Source organism: Barbatula barbatula (genome assembly GCF_947034865.1).
Source record: "Barbatula barbatula genome assembly, chromosome: 14".
NCBI classification, from domain to species: Eukaryota; Metazoa; Chordata; class Actinopteri; order Cypriniformes; family Nemacheilidae; genus Barbatula; species Barbatula barbatula.
In genome coordinates, this window is record NC_136777.1 from 13,097,415 (window position 1) to 13,113,761 (window position 16,347).

A 16,347-nucleotide genomic window follows, 5' to 3' on the forward strand; every position below is an offset into this window, starting at 1 on the left:
TATTTATAAGTAAAATTTTTTATGTATTATTTGTGTCCCCTTCAAAAATTGCTCTTTAGAAATTTTTTATTGTTCCCCCCTACTGTTAAATGAAATGTCTGCCCATGAGGTAAGGTAAGGGGTTGGGCTTTCATATCTCAATAAATTGCCATCATTTCAATAATTTTTATCAATATAATGATTTACACTCTGTTATTATTGCATAATGTTTAATAAACAACAATTCTGAGGTGCAAATGGTAACTTTACCTGCAACTATTTATAAGTACCAATAGCATCTAACTACTCTATTTCTACTTAATCCAAAGAAAATACAGCTATTTTCACTCAGTGTAAATACCATCAAATGCATTAGCAGCAGCCTTAACAGTATGTTTTATCGTTCACCAGCTGATAATTCTGAAAGTGATCCCAACGATATCACTCCCTGTATCTTTATGTGATGTGAACACTGCTATTCTCCTAAATTAAGAAGGATTTTTCAACTTAATTTTTTATAGTTATAGTTATCCTTATAATGTGGATGCCTCTTAACACTACAGCATTCCTTGTAAGCAGATTTAGATGAGATAGATTTTGTCGGAAAGATTATGTACAGGTATGTACATATACATAATTAAATCAGCCTCATTATCCAATGATATATCACCCCTGTCCTAACAGCGATGTGTAGAGATAACACTTCATTTGAAACCAAACAAAGCTAATGAAACCACTTACAGTAAATGCATGTCATCACCTGAAAACATATGCACCAGGTCAGAATCCCCGATTGACTTCATTTTTCAGCTAACTCTCCCCTCCCAATATGAAGGTCACTTGCTCATTTAGTCTCAAACACTTGACCATTCTTGACCTCAAACTGTGGAACAATTTCTGAGATTTAGAGAGAACATTCTGGCACAGCCTGGGTTAAGACCTTCTGAGAATAATTGTATTTCTCGGATTTTACAATATATAAATGGGCATCTTGGAATGCACCTGAACAGTTACTGAATGTGAATTGGTACAGACAATAGCTGCACTGTACTGTACAAAAGGTCAGAGGAGGAACTGCGTTTGTCTGCTTAAAAACAGCATCCCATTGTGATTCAACAGAGTGAATGAGCAGTGATGTGCTGGACGGCTGCAGGGTGTGAATCTAGGAGACTGAAAGGTGAGTTTTGCTTTAGTGCTTGGGTCATTGATTTGGGGGGACAAATAATTTCAGCTTCAAGGTGCCGTCCAATTCCATGACTCCCACAGAGACATGGGTATTTCCTACAGTAGCATATGATTGTTTATTTTGTGTACTGTGTGTGTGTGTGTGTGAGCATATGTGACAGTGTTCACGAGTGTTTGCAGTTTTTGGGCTTTGCAAAGGTCTGATTGGGACTGACATTTTGGGAGTCATGGTGATCGGTACGTCTTTATGAGTCATACGGTGTCCTCAAATTATCCTGCATCTACTCATCATACCACACACTCTTACAATGGCCAAATAAGAACTTATCTTAGATAAAACGGTGAAAACCCATGAATATTATTCTGACAACAGCCCTAATTCAGTGTGATGGCCATTGAACATTATTTGTTTTCCCATATTCAAACGAGACGTGTCGTTTTACAAAAATATATATATTTATAAAGGAAGATTTACAGACAGGGCTTAGATTGAGCCAGGGGCATGACTTTTAAAGCCGTGCCTTAGATAAAAACATCACTGGGGTGTATCTTGAGAAAAAGCACTACGTACGGAGGGATTGAGATCGTCACATTTTCACTTCTTTGCCGAAGAAGAGTTTGTCCGTTTAGGGATACTGTAAAAACAACATGGTGAATTCCATGTAAGGGGACCCACGGTGTACTGTATGTAGATAAATATCTCATTCTAAGGTAAAAGTACAATAAATACAAAAAAGAAACAATGAAACCCTTCCCAAACCTAACATCACAAGTCCGAAAGCTTATTGGGCTACAACGGTACGAATGGGATTGTACAAACCCATACAAATTGTAAGCCAACTCTCTAAAGTTATAAATTGCTTTGACATTGTTAGTGAAACATATTAGAGAGTTATGTAGACATTATGGGTACATAATGACGTTTCACTTTGTTTATAACACACAGCTGTCGTGTCTCTTCAAAAAACGTACAATAGGGTCAAATGGGCTACGTTTATGGTGCTTTTGAAACCTCTTTGAAGTCGTGCTATAGTTGGCTTACATTGTCATCGTTGTATAATTGGTTCTTAGAAAAACTGTGCTCTGGTTCCAAGAACTGCACAAATTTGCTCTGTGTCAACCAGTGACCAAACATTAAAGGTCAGACTGACCAGACATTCGAACAGAAAAACAACCCTAGCACTTCATCCAATGTGAAAATTCGTAACTGTATTACAAGGTGCCTAATTTGTATGGACTTCCACGTTGTGAATCTTACAAAAACATACGATTACTATAAAAAAGCCACACTGAATCCCTGGCGCGAAAGCAAGCGAGTCACCTTGTCACTTGCGTTTTTGCAGTGAGATTGTGTTGCCTCATCACAGGTGCCTATGAGTTCTCCAACACCTTCACCCCTCTAAACACATGAAGATATATCTGTGTTTCAGTGTTTATGATGTTATACCTCTGTCTCTTATGTGAGGGAAGGGACTATTTAACTGCTTGGAAAGACAAACCTTTTTTCTTTTACATTAAATTCTCAAAAACATTTGTTCAGATTTTCCCACGAGAGGGACTCTGTAGTGGAAAACAGGCACAGATGGCCACTGTCAAAACTGCTGATAAGAAAAACATCAAGAACACAAAGACACACACCATCTTCCAAAGCTATGGAGTTGACACTGGATTATAAATGTAAACTTACAGTATGATGAACAGTCACATCTCCTGTCTGCTGACTGCTTCAATACAGATAATACCACAATATTTAATCACCTGAAGCGTATAGTCAAGGCACAGCTACCTCCTATAGGGCATCTTGGACAGACTTTGGCAAAATACAGCAGATTCAATCATTGTTGTTTTAAAGTCAGCCATGTGAAAGACATCACATCAGACTTGGATAGCTGTAAGCACTGGAGGGTGATGTGATTCATACAAGGACCATGGTAGAGTCCTTTTGACCTACTAGAAATTCAATTGTTTTATTACAGCTTTTTACTGTACATTTAAGCATCTTAGTTCTGTTTTATTCACACATTTCACTACGGTATCAATCTTTCAACTTTTAGCGGGGATGGTGTGCGAGTAAAAATGTATGTCCTGTATATGAACCCCGCAGATGGATGAACAGAGTCTGAATTTCATCTATAGATAGAAGTAAAGCCCATCTGTGGTAAGCCATCTTGAAGCTATCAGCCTGAATAAATGATGCCTTGATGACCGAAGAGTGTGGAACTTCTAAAGATTTCAGCAGAGCGAGAAAGAGTGATCAAGATAAAGAGAGAAAGAGAGGATAACTAGCATGCATCCACATGCACCATCATGGAGACGTTTTAATCAAGAGCTTCCTCAGGATGTAATTTAGACATGTCTGATTTGATCGCGGAAATGAAGTACCCATCTCGCATTACTGTGCTGTGAGCAAACAAACAACACTGATCTTCACATCCGTTTAGTGCCACCTCAAACTTATTTGAAATTCCACAGTCGCAAAAACACTATAAAATCTAGTACACCTGACTCTTACTGAACTTGAGAAGTGAAGTTCAACCAGGGGTGCTTGTGGGGATTTAAACAGGTTCCAGGTAAGTGGGTTCCAGGTAAATCACGACTATAACTTAAGAGGAAAAAATACCATTATTTTTTACGTTTAAATCGTTAAACCTTTTAAGGAAAGACAACACATTTTTTGTCACAGACTATTACAACAATCTCAAACTTATGATATTAATGTGCAAACAGTTGTTTTGGAATGAATGCATTACTAAATGGTAAAATTAACATTATTAAATGCTTCTGGTGTGTTATTCATTGTTAGGTTATGTCAGCTACATGCATTAAGTAATGTAAGTAGCATAATCATAAAATGATGAATTGCATCCAGAATAACACTTTGTCCCGGTTTAATAGACAAGGCTTAGCTTTTATTACAATGCCTTATATAAAAACATTACTTGTGCGCATCTCGAGACAAAACAAAGACAACTAATTAAAAAAATATATGCCAGTGCAATTTATTTTCAGTTAAGACGACTCAAACTTTCATTTTAGTCTGGGACTAGTGCTAAGCCTTGTCTGGGAAAACGGGCAACAGTGTTCACAGAATCTGTGTCTGTGCACTGTGCATTTCAATTTTTTATAAACACATACACATACATGTAGCCTATTTATTTAGGAAATATCTGAATACATATATTAAAGTGTTCACCCCAAAATAAACACAAAACTTTTTTCTGGATGCGATTAATCGCAATTAATTGTGGAATAGCCCTGCGAGAGAGACAAATTCTGCTTTGGATCTGAGTCTTTGGGAAAAGAGACGGGCATTACAGATTTATGTGTGCAATGAGGCAAAATGTTCACACATTTCCCCATGGCTTATTTAAACACATATACCAACACTTATAAAACAGAGACTCTCACAGACAGGATTGGGTTTTTAATGTAAGCGGTTCGTTCTCAGTGTTCTTGTAAAGATGTGATTCCAGCTATTTGTCAATGCTTTGGTCTGTTGCTGTCCCAGATGCCTGCCTACATGTCTTATTCATGTACCATCATGACTGATGCTCAAAATTATATCAGCTTGTACCGTCCGTGTGTGTGTGTGTGTGTGTGTGTGTGTGTGTGTGTGTGTTTAGGTGCAGTTTTCTACTCAGATAGTACAGTTTCCATTTTTGATGGGAGGCAAGGGATTTAGGATGAGATGTAAATTAATAAATCAGACATACAGAAACAAAATAAATATTAATACAAGCTCAGAAAATAACCCAACCCTGGAACTTCTCATTTCTGAAGTCCAAAACATACATCACTTTTGTTTGATGGCAACAGAAACACGCACGATCAGGCTCAAGAATAGATTGGACATTTGACATCAAACATTTCTTGAGCTCCATCTCATCTTCCCTCTGGCCCTAGCATCCCACTTCTATATTTTGACATAGGCTTTCATCTTTGTTACAACAAAAACAAACACCATTCAATTGAAATATATACACGCACAGGAACAGCGTTGGATTCAGCATGTTCAGAAAAGAAAGTGAGAGAGAACAGTATGCGGATGCTTTGAAAGCAGTGGGTCATGGGTCAATAAATCCACTTCACGTCTAGCATTTGGAATAGTTCAGCGTTCCTCCTCTTCTCTTTTTCTCCCTTGTTCGCTCTCTCTCTCCATCACTCAGATTGCAATGGAAGCAGTGAAGACCTTTTTCCATCTACCTTTTAAAAACACAGCGCTATTCATAGAGGACACCCTAACAGCACAAACACACTACAGTCACTTATCTAAAGATCATTGGGAACCTTTTCTCCAAGAAAAAGCATATACACGCCCATTCACTGGTCTTAAAAATGTTTGAAAATTGACGTCTGATAATCAAAATGGTCTGTACAAACACACAAAAGACTGTGTGTCTATGTTTGTCACTGTACTGCACACATCTGTGAGAACTTATCACATCTCACCTGTCAATTCAGCAACGTGAAGAGATATGAAATAAACTAGAGCATTTTTAATAGTAGCCAAGTCTCCAGATGCCATGTGACAAACCTAATTTATCAAATAGCAATGAAAAATATTGTTTCCAAACGCTCCCATCTGCTGTGTTTCACATAGTCCCGCATTCATGCCCAGGGTTGTAAATTTGTAGGTTTTGAGTAAAGATTAAGTATTTTTGTGGATTTTTGTGAATTGATTAAAGTGTAAGCTACCAGGGTAAATTATGAGTTTATGGGTACATTTTCTTTTCATGGGGACTTTAAATAAAGAGAAACTTCTTTAAGTTCTTCTTCGTTCTCTTATTCATAATAATGGTCGGCGGTATTATACAATGATACAAGCCAAGAATAATAAAACAAATTGTATGATTTAGCATAGATGTGTTTGTTGGCTCAGATGTGTAGTTTCATTATCCTCAGTATGACGTGCCCTCTAGATTATTTTGGATCTTACCCAGAAAAGCAATATGGTAGCCGTCCCATTGGACTACCAATGACCTCAACACCGGTCTATTTTGCAATTCTCTACAATTCATTCTGACCAGGACAGTGTAGTTAATACGTTAGGGTTTTCAGTCATTTAATATTTCGTGATTCATAAGAGACTCCTTTATGCACAATTCTCCCTGAGTTATGAAGAAGCATGCACCTTTAGTCAAAGATTGAAATGTTTTTCTGCCAAGTAATAAGGGTAAAACATTTTCTGTTAAGTATAGACATAACTATCACTCTGAAGTAAAGAAAGACTCGGTTGCCAACTTTCTGTACCAAATTGGGTTGTACGCATCTCCATTTGTTCCAGTCAAGGCACAACCCAATCACATTGCTTCTTTTATCCAACTCATTTTTTAAATGTCCGATTACACCAGCAGTATTAAAAAGTGGCACTGAAGGATTTATGCAAGTACATGTGTAATGATGGCTTTATCTGAAAATAGGGTCAACCCATAAACAGACCCCTGGCACTTCACCATGGCAACACCCAGTCCCCCCACCCCACCAAAGTACTGCCAACACATCTGACATTTCTCAAACGCAAAACACAAATACATTTGTCCTCTAAATCAACAGAGGATGTCCAGAATGATTGACATAGCATCTTTAATTCGGTCTAGGGGAAATACAAAGCAGTCACAGCGGTCTGTGTAGTCATTTATACAAGCAACACAGGCTTCAGATGCTGAACCATATAGAACAGTCAGATGTCCAGCCCTAACCCACTGGGCCTTTATACAGAGTAATTGCCTGATTGGGCTCTTTTTGATTTAAAAGCATATTTAGTTACAGATGCTGGCACTGCCACCGAAACCTTATGCTCTACACTTACAGACCTTGATCCTCCAGACTAGCTCGTGCCACCCACTCCTGCCCTTGGTTGTCTGACATCCTCCGTGAACAATGGAGTACACACAGGGCTGCTGAAATGAAATGGCACAAGACCAAGAATCCTGCTGACCTAAGGGACTACCAGTCACTACTCTCCTCTTTCTCTGATAGTGTTACCACAGCTAAAACGTGGTAAGAAAAAAACTTAAATTATTTTCTTTGACTCCCTCCTCCCCCACCCCCTTCATCTTTGACTGCGGAGGACTTCGCTGTATTTTTCACTGAGAAAACATCATCCATCAGCAAACAATTCTCAGCACCTCAGACCTCTGTACACACTACCCTCACTTCAAACATCGAACTCTCCTCTTTTGCCCCACTGACTGCAGGTTAAGTCACCAGACTTCTCTCCAGCTACCCCACCACCTGTCCCCTTGACCCAATTCCCTACCATCTCCTTCAGGCCATATCCAGCACACTCACCCCTGCACTCACACACATCATTAACACCTTCCTGCTTACCGTCACCATCCACATTCAAACAGGTCCAGGTCAAGCCCCTATTTAAGAAACCCACATTGGACCCCTCTACTACCGAGAGTTACAGACCTGTCTCTATCCTACCATTTATTGCTAAAACTCTTGAAAGGGCAGTTTTCAACCAGGTGTCTTCCTACCTATCCCAGAACAAACTACTGGATGACAAGCAGTTTGGCTTCAAAACAAACCACTCCACTGAGAAGGCACTGCTATCGGTCACAGAAGCACTGCGGCTAGCCAAGGAAGAATCTAAATCCTCTGTCCTGATTCTGCTAGACCTATCTGCAGCGTTTGACACTGTGAATCACCAGATACTGCTAGCATCCCTGTCTAGGATTCTCAGGCTCCCCTCTCCGCTGGTTCAAATCCTACCTCTCCGGCAGATCCTTCAGCATCCTTCTCTCTCTTTCTCAGGTAGTGGTCTAGCTTTTGTTAAAACTAGTAACTTTGTATTAGCACCTATTGTACTATTGCTCTTGTATGAAATATCGCTTAGTGCTCCCTGAACTCTTTGTTAGTCGATTTGGAAAAAACCTTCTCTTAAACGACTGAATGTAAATGTACTTACATTTTGTCAAAGACAACACACAGTTTTGCACTGTTTACATACTGCTTCGACCGAACGCACTTGCAAGATCAGTTAAACAGAAGGGATTTGTTTGATTGACAGCAATAAATCCAGATTCCTAATAAGCATCTCAAGTCATCTTTCCTGTATAAATGACCCATCTGTGGTATGATAAACACAGCTGAATACACAATCATTTAGATCTTTATAAGAACATAATTCTGTCTGTGAGGCCAGAGAAAACAACAAGTTAGACAGTAAACAGGGACCCGTTTCAATAAGGATGTTCAAGCAACACTGAGTTAAAATATGAACTCTGAGTTGATTTACTCAGATAATCGCTACTCTGAGTTTTCTGTTTCAGAACAGCTGGTTTCAATGAGTTCAATCCACTCTGAGTAAGTTCACTCTAGGTTACGTGTGTTCACCGCGGCTTTAAAAAGCCATCATCAATTGAGCGAAGAAAACACGATTCACCATGGCAACTGCACGCGACAAAAAGCGTTCCGTTTATTTCTCGCCAATAGAATAGGAGGCACTGTATATATATATATATATATATATATACCTACGATTTTTGTCATGTAGGTGCAATCCTTCTGCAATAAAAAGAATATGGCAGCAGCTGAAAATGAAATATAAAAACATCCTTCAGTCCGGTGAGTTTAAATGCTCTTGCTAGTAGGATGCCTGACTGGGAAATGTTTGATATATTTAATAAACTGGCCTTGAAAGTTATGAGGACATGAGAACGTCTCCGGTTACTTTCGTAACCTCGGTTCCCTGAGAAGCGGGAACGAGACATTGCGGAGAACCGCATATGAAACTCCTCCTCTTTTCCACTTTTCCTGAAGTCTTATAGGATAACGCCAGTAAAAAAACTGGCCAATTGTCGCAAGACATGCACAGTATGCAAATGCTGACGGATCTAGACAGTATAAATACGGTGCATGTGACGACAATACCTCAGAATCAACGAGAGAACACCCGCAATGTGATGCGCGGCGAACACGGCAATCTACGCAATGTCTCGTTCCCGCTTCTCAGAGAACCGAGGTTACGAAAGTTACCGGAGACGTTCCCTTTCGAGAGCGGTCACTTCGACATTGCGGAGAACCGCATATGGAACGGTAGTACAATCCCGCCGTGAGAGCTAGCAAAACAGCCAAACAAACTGGGTTACACACACAAGTATGAGGAGAATACAATTCGCGAAGCCGTCCCAAGCATTAACAGCTGATTGGCTGAACCCGGCCTATGAACTGCTAGATCAGTGAACATGCCAATGAACTGCTAGAACAGGCTCATGGTAAATTTGCATATCCAAACCCAACAAACGCAGCGGGCTGCACTGAATAGGGCAGACACCACAGCAGTAGAACCAGTACGGAATCCCGGGCGATATAATAGCGAACATAAAGTACACCAAGCACAGTGCAAACAGCAATGCGGCAACAACTGTGTAGCACAAGAGATTACAAGGTAGATAAAGCGTGATTAGCACTCACCGAGAGGACTTGAGACGCTAACGAGGACACGTCCAATCTGTAGAACCTGGCGAAGGTGTTCTGTGAAGACCAGCCAGCTGCACAGCATATGTCCTGAATAGATGTGCCCCTAGACCAGGCCCACGAAGAGGCGATAGCCCTAGTCGAATGAGCTCTGATACCAAAGGGGCAGTTCCGACCCTGACTCTCGTACACCAAGGTAATAGCGTCCACCACCCAGTGAGAGAGCCTCTGTTTCGAGACAGCCCGGCCTTTAGTTCCCCCACCAAAACAAATAAAGAGCTGCTCAGACTGCCGAAACCCGGCCGTACGATCAATGTAAGCCCGCAAGACCCTTACCAGGCAGACCGCTCTCTGAGCGATAGCCTCCTGCGAATCCGACAAGTCGGAAGACAAAGCGGGCAAAGAAATGACCTGAGCTCTAAAAGGGGTAGACATAGATTTTGGCACATAACCCGATTTCGGCCGGAGAGTGACGCTGCAGTCGCCGGGTCCAAAACGAATGAAATCAGTGCCGACTGAGAGCGCTTGTAAATCCCCTATGCGCTTAGCCGAAGCAAGGGCGAGAAGGAGAACGGTTTTTAGCGTGAGCTCCCTTATGGAAGCCGCTTCCAAAGGCTCGAGAGGGGGGGAGGAGAGAGCCTTCAACACCCGCGCTAAGTCCCAAGGTGGCACCGAAGGGGAACGCGGGGGAAAAAGTTTTCTCGCACCTCTGAGGAATCTGACCACCAGCGTGTGCCTACCAATCGATTGCCCGTCAACCGGGGAACGAAATGAGGCGATAGCAGCCACATAAACCTTCAGCGTTGAAGGGAGGCCGCCGCTGTCCAGCCTGTGCTGCAGGAAGGATAAAATATCAGACACGGGGCAGGACGTCGGGTCGATACTGTTACCGCTGCACCATTTAACGAACACCCCCCATTTTGAAGCGTATAAACATCTGGTAGACGGCGCACGAGACTCCGAAATAGTGTCCAATACACGCTGAGGGAGTGCAATTAAAACCCCCGAAGCGGCCAGGCATGGAGGTTCCACAGCTCTGGGGTGCCATATCGTGCCGTTCACTTGGGACAACAGGTCTCTCCTGAGGGGAATCCGCCATGGCGGTGCCGTCAACAGCTCGCTCAGGTCCGGAAACCATGGTTGATTCGGCCAAATAGGAGAGACGAGAATCAGTGACGCCGTCTCCTCTCTGATTTTGCACAGCACTAGGGGTAAAATCTTCACCGGAGGAAACGCACCGACAGCGCGTCGCTCCCCATGGGGGCGTGGATCAGCGAGAAATACAACGGGCAGTGCGCGTTCTCGCTTGTCGCGAATAGATCCACTTCCGCCTTCCCGAAGCGTTCCCAAATTAACAGCACTGAGTCGGGATGAAGCCTCCATTCCCCGTGCGGAAGACCCTCACTCGAAAGCATGTCCGCTCCGCGGTTCAGATGACCGGGGATATGCGCTGCTCTGATAGAGAGAATATGTTGATCTGCCCACAGTAGGAGACCCGCAGCCTGTTTGAAGAGAGCTCAAGAATGGATCCCTCCCTGGCGATTTATGTATGAATCAGAACATGCTTCTGTTCCAGTCTCGACTGGAAAGTCTGAAGAGCTAGAGACACCGCCTTTAGCTCCAAGCAATTTATGTGCCACTTTTTCAGAGACTGAGACCAAAGGCCGGATGCCGGCATGCCCTCGCACACCGCGCCCCAACCTGAGGACGACGCGTCCGTCGTAACGACTGTGAGTCTCGTCACCAGCCCCAGGGGAACTCCCCGACTGAACATGCTCGGGTCACGCCACGGACTCAGGGCACCGATGCAGCTGAGTGTAACCGTGACTCGCAGACGACCCGAGGACCATGCATCCCATGGGACCCGAGCCTTCAGCCAGAACTGTAGTGGTCGCATGTGCAGAAGACCTAGGTGGCAGACCGCCGATGCTGACGCCATGAGACCCAAAAGCCTCTGGAACTCCCTCAGGGGAACAGACCGGCCCGGCCTGAGCAAATGTAGAGCCGAAGAGATGGACTCCGTCCGCTCCGGAGAGAGGCGAGCGCGCATCTCCACTGAGTCGAAACATATCCCCAGATACGTTATCGACTGGCTCTGCGCAAGCTTGCTCTTCTGCATATTCACTCACAGTCCCAGTGATGTCAAGTGACCAAGCAGCACCTGCGTATGACCGTTATGCGCCTCTCGGGAGTGTGCTAAAATCAGCCAATCGTCCAGATAATTCAGAATGCGCATTCCGCCCTCTCTGAGAGGGGAAAGCGTCGCGTCCACGCACTTCGAGAACGTGCACGGAGCCAACGCCAGTCCGAACGGGAGGACAGCAAATTGTTACACTGAACCTTCGAATGCGAATCGCAGGAATCTTCGGTGGCGCTTGGCTATCTGAACATGAAAGTACGCATCCTTCAGAACTACGGATACAAACCAGTCCCCGGGACGCACTTGCACCATGATCTGTTTTAGAGTTGTCATTCTGAACGCTCGCTTGTGAAGCGCTCGATTGACGGGTCTCAAGTCCAGAATCGGACGCAGACCACCATCTCTCTTGGGCACTACAAAATACCGGCTGTAAAACCCACTTTCTCGCTCGTTCGGAGGGACACGCTCGATCGCTCCTTTCGCGAGCAGGTTGCAGATTTCCTGCCTCAACACAGGCGCATTTTGCGCTGACGTAAGCGACGGAACCAGACCGCTGAAGCGGGGAGGTCTGTGCCTGAACTGTATGGAATACCCGTGTTCTATCACGTTTAGCAGCCAACGAGAGATTCCACGCGTCCAGAAACAGACATAACGGCCGAATGGGGGTTACCGTCAGAGGACTGCACTGGCGGGAAAATGGCTCACGCGTGAGAATCCAGCGGTTATAACTGGGGCTAACTGCGGCTTCGCCCTGCAGGGCAAGGGACGCAGCATTGGGAGTGTGAGGAAGAAAGAGCTCTTTTTGTGAACCGGTATGTGTTTTTATTGCATTCACACAAACAACATTGCAACGACCGCCCACAACCGCGGGGGAACTCTGATGCAAACAGCGCCGTTTGGGGAAAACCTCTTCGGCCCATACCTCTTCTTAGCTGGGCCCGACCATTGTCTAGGTCGAACGTCCGGCTTGCGGCCTCGACTAGCCGGCGCAGGAGCCGTGTGCTTTTTGGCGGGTCTCTGCGAAGAGTGAGGCGCGGATGAAGGCCGGCGAACATGGCCGGCGTAGCAGCGTGAACGCGCGCCGACTGAGGTGCTGACCACGTCTTTACCACGTGCTCGTGGACATCTGGGAAGAACGGCAAACTCTTTTTCGACGTGGCCTGGCGGCGACTCGCCTGAAAGAACCAGGAGTCGAGCTTACTCTTCGCCGGCATCTCAGGAGGATCCCAGGTTATGTCGAGCTCGCTTACGGCCTTTTCGAGAACCCTTACGAACTCCTTGTGGAGGTCCGGGGTGCTCTCCGGAACGGGACGATCTCGCTCCGATCCTGCCCAGTCCTTGTTCGAAGCTGATATGGACATGGAGTCATCGTCGACGTAGAGAACTGGGGAATGAGGTGACGGCAGAGGACGGGGGCCCGGAGCCGGGTCGTCGCCGCCACCTCGTGGAATAGGTGGAGTCACCAGCGGCTCGTTGGCGGCGGTGAGCCTCGGCCCTATGAGTCCACGAGCGATGTTCCTGCGAGTCCTCAAAACACGCACCAGCAGGTCCGCACAGTGCGTGCAATCAGACTCGCAGAGTGCATCCTCCGCATGAGCAAGGCCAAGGTAGGCAATGCAGTGCTTGTGTGTATCCTGCGGGCCAATGGGGCCCGCGCAAAGACGACAGTATGAAGCCATCGGATGCGGTGAAGAAGTATCCAGTTGCGTCTTCAACGATGGCAGCGTGAAAAAGAAGATTCTAAGGTATTGTCGTCACATGCACCGTATTTATACTGTCTAGATCCGTCAGCATTTGCACACTGTGCATGTCTTGCGACAATTGGCCAGTTTTTTTTACTGCCGTTATCCTATAAGACTTCAGGAAAAGTGGAAAAGAGGAGGAGTTTCATATGCGGTTCTCCGCAATGTTCGAAGTGACCGCTCTCGAAAGGGAACCGAGCACTGTGGCTGTAGAAGACAGAAAACTGGCCATGCTTGCATCTGCTCCAGCTATGTGTAACGGAGGCCAGCTAGTGAAGAGCTGTGCAGTGTGTAAGCCTCACTCCCCGACCAACAGAGATGCTCTACTGACAGACGCAATAGGGACTGCGGTCTTTAGCCTCCTCGTTAGAGCGCTCGTCTCTCATTCTGACCGACGGCAGTTCGAAGGCCGCGCAGAACGGGGCGAGTGGGACCTTTTAAATGTGCACCCAATCACAATGGGAAATCCTAAAGGGTATTTGAATTATTATCTAATTCCAGAGGTGGCAGCAAGACCACATTTATTTGATCAGCCTATTTCAGATAGAGTTCACCATTCACCTGCAATCCTATGAAACTCCTCTTTGATGGCTCTCAAAGGAAACTTAACACAAATGTATAAACAGTGCTTGAGAGCGATTCACACTTTTCTTACTGCTCTACAGTTGCCTTGCTAACGTGTTCTGCATCCCCCGTGTTATATAGAAAGCTTCCATTAGCAAAGAAAGTAAGGCCGCACAGAGAATCTGCTCAGATGTAAGAGCGCGTTCACGACGAGAGAGGTTTGTGATGTAAGGATGAAGCAGAGTGTGGATATATTTAATGGACTGTAAGGAAAAACGGTATCGCTCAAATAAAGAATCCTCCGGATATGATAAAACATCCAAACGGGGCTTCACCATATATTCTCTCCCGACGTAAATTTAACTCTCTCTGAATGAACGGACATGCCATTTTAATGTCTGTGTTACAACTTGTGCGCGATTAAGGAAAACGAATGAATAAACAAACGGCGAAGGCAATTTCAACTCCGCTCGCGCTTCTAAAAGGGGGGAGATTGTAACAAACCCCGGGTTAGTGGAATAAAACCTGCTCCTGACCAGGTTAGGTTCACAGAGTAGGTAACTATGGTTACTCACTCTGAGTATAAGATACCTTGATTTGAAACGGGCTTGACTTACCCCGCGGTCACAGGTTTGATATACCTCGCGTTCTGAAACTGGGGTTAACTAACACTGAGTTTGCACTCACCTTGCTTTCTGAAACGGGTCCCAGTACACTGTCAATTACAAATGATGATATGGGCAATATATTCCACCATTATTTTGGTTTACTGCACAGCACATACACTGAGAATAATTATATTTTGCGTACCTCGTTTATTTGCCGTTTTTCATACTCTCTTCCAATCGGCATTCTGCTCTCTTAATCTGAGTCTGTTGTATTTGTTTGTTTACTAATTGTGAAGGGCTGAACGCTGACGTTACCAATGTATTATTTTGCCAGCAGCGCCACCTAGTGCCGCATTAGCGTAGTAAAGGTTTTGTCTGGGCATCCTCTGCTATTATTGGATCGCACATATTATTGAATGCACGCAAAAAAACTATTTTTAGTAGAGAGATCCGTGGCAGACAGAACCTTAATGCGAGGCCATAATGACTAACGTAAAAACAATAACGTAAGGTAAAAGAGGGAGGAGCTGTCAATCATCATTCCTTCTCCATATAAACCCCTCCCCTAGTTTAAAACACTTTAAAAAAAACATGAGAAAGTCTTAGACTATTTAAAGTCGACTTATTTATTTGATAAACAACTACCTATGTACCGTTAAAGGATACAGTCATCTTTGGTGTCTTCCCCAGAGGTGTGCAAGTGTCTGCTATAGGTCTAAAGATTGAATGATGTGAATTGAGTTTTGCTCCGCACAGAGTAAATCTGCAAAAAACTATGGTGTCATGCAAACTGACACATGAACTCCAGCAAACTTTTATGTTTGTTATAATGTGGATCCACTGGTCAGCACAGCAGGGGTGTCCTATAATTCAACAACCCTAAGCCTTATGATGAGAAACAGCAGGTGAATGATGTGGATGGATGCTGTTATTATATGTCTGCTGTGTTCAGAGAATAAGGGCAGCTCAGTAAGGCGTGATGAACCATGCTGTGAGGTGTAAGAGGTGAATGTGACTCTGCATTGATTCTTTGAGTCTGTTTGCGCTGACGTCTATGCATTTGTGTGATCACAGACCAGTGGTGACAGAACACAATATGTTTTTGAATCATTGTATTTGTCTTGTTTTATAATGAAACATCTTTAAAACAACAGGATAAATATTGCATTTATTTAGAAATTAAATATTACCACAAACTGAAAAATAATATGTATGATAATTGTTATAGTCGATTGGAACATTTTTGTACGCATAAATCTCAGAAAGAGAGAGACAATCCTCACTGCTTAATATCACACTTCATATATATTTTGCTGTAATAAGCAGGTTTTTATAAGATGTCAAATTCATTGCACTTTGCCGTATATGGGGGCCTTGAATGCAAATACGTAGAGGTGGTTGTTGGACTGTTTTCGGAGGATTTCTTTGAATGCTTCTGAATATTGTTCAGCGAGGACCAAAATGAGCTTCCTGTTTGCTCTATAGACCACTTTGGATGTGTTGTAAATGTTGTCCAGAACAACTTCCTGTTCAGGCTTTTTAACACCCCACAAACATTCAGAACTACCAGAATACAACAAACAGAACATTTTACACTGAATCTAAATTAAACAAATGTCTTTAATGTTAAACCATTTTCTTTTAAATAAGACACAGCACTGCAGGTAGATGTTTCTGGTGTTCAAAACCACTTTGGTTCTAG